A 1,869-nucleotide genomic window follows, 5' to 3' on the forward strand; every position below is an offset into this window, starting at 1 on the left:
ATCCATGAACTTGATTTTTTTGAAGTAGTCTGTTTTTTTGTGCCCGTCTTTCATTAAGCTTAATGTAATTAAGGTTAATCAGTGCTATAATGTATCAGAATGTCCATTTTATGGGAAATAAAATTCACTTGTATGTACTTTGGACATTCATACCAAAGTTTCATGATATACCCTCAAAATTTGTGGACTAGCAACCAAGCTGTCTTTTGTATACAGTGCCACCCAGTGGTTGGTAAGGAGAAGTCTTGGCCGTATCTTAACTTTGAACCAGTGTTTCTTGGTTTTATGTTTGTGCTCACAGGTGGACAGCGATCTCATGTGATCTTTCTCACGTATTTGCAGACATCATGGTCCATTCTCGTTCTTTTGAGTATCAGTCTTGGCTAGGCGTGGTGTCACGAACTAGCACTTGGGAGGTAGAGGCAGCAGGATCAGGAGTTTGAGATCAAAGCAAACCTGGGCTAGGTGAGTCCTAGCCTAACAACAACAACAACAACAACAACAAATAACACCTCTCCTGGAGAAGAACAATTTACAACTGAAGGATGCAGTCCCAACCCTTTTTTTCATCACTGTTGATATATAAGGGTCCCTTATTGGCTAGAGTGCAGAATTACCATGGAATAGACCACCCTCCTTACTTGGTGAATTGTCTAGCCCCCTGGCACATCATGATCCTTCCTGTCCAGTAACAACCTTGGGGCAAGACTTTGGCCTTTAGTTTCTCATCTTTGTTGCTTCTGTAGTGAGCAAGGAAGCTGTGCACAAGCCCAGTGAATGCCTGAGCATTCAGCTTCTAGTATCTAGGGGAGTGGGTATTTCCTCCAATTGTTTCCCAGGGTATCCTACTATGTTACTACTGCTATAAGCCATACAAGTACCATGGTAAGGCTACTTGCACAGGCTAATAATTTCATAGCCTATTCTACCAGCCAGTGGGAGAAAAGATGCATTCCAGGATTTAGGGACCATAGGCAACTAAGACTAATCATTCCTGGCCAGGATACTTGGTGGTCAGTTATAGATTAACTCAGGCTGTTGCTGCCTCACACAGAGCTTCTCTGGACCTTGACACACTTGAGCATGTCTGTCCCTCATTTCTACTGTACTGTCTGCAGAACCTAGTTGAGGCCATTGCCACGCTGTTTGGGGCTACTGGCTGAGCTCTCTCTACAATTCTGTTAACCTGTGAAGAACAGAGACAGTATCTATTCTCCCCTACATCTGAGTGCCTCAAGACAGTGTTAATAGCATCCATTTGTCAAACCTTCACACAATTCGATCCTTAAAGGGTTAATGTTTGTCTCCTACCAGGTCTTAGGCCTCACTGATGATGGTGTCCTTCAGGTTTTGGATGTTGATCATCCAAAGTTTCAGGTAGTGCTAGAAGGTGTTGCTCTCACTCCTTGGCTTTGGAGAACACAGGCCAGCATGAACCCAGGCTCATGCTTTCATTAAACTTAGGATGCACTTAGGATGAGTATTTAACCCAGAGCCTGGCCTTTCGTTTGGGCACTGAACACAGTTTTACATCCGGCCCCCTTCTCCAGCTCTATACTGCACTGCCTCAGACCTGGTTCAGATTCCAGGGCCATCTGAGCTCTCCTGGCTCTAGACTTTGAAACAATTTTCTATATGGCTAATAGTGTTACTATGCTATAAGCCTCATTGGTGCCATAGTAGAAGAGAGACATCAGGGAAGAAAGTGTCCTGGATTCCTGGGTCCGTATTTTCGTTCCATGGCTATACCATGCATTTGAGCACAGCTGAATGATTCCAAAATGAAAACAAACACAAGGGCAGGATCTGGGGAGATAGTTGAGTGGGTAAAGCACTTGCTGAGCAAGCATAGGGACCAACGTTTAGATT

The sequence above is a fragment of the Grammomys surdaster genome, unplaced genomic scaffold (genome assembly GCF_004785775.1).
Source record: "Grammomys surdaster isolate TR1022 unplaced genomic scaffold, NIH_TR_1.0 242, whole genome shotgun sequence".
In the NCBI taxonomy this organism is placed as follows: domain Eukaryota; kingdom Metazoa; phylum Chordata; class Mammalia; order Rodentia; family Muridae; genus Grammomys; species Grammomys surdaster.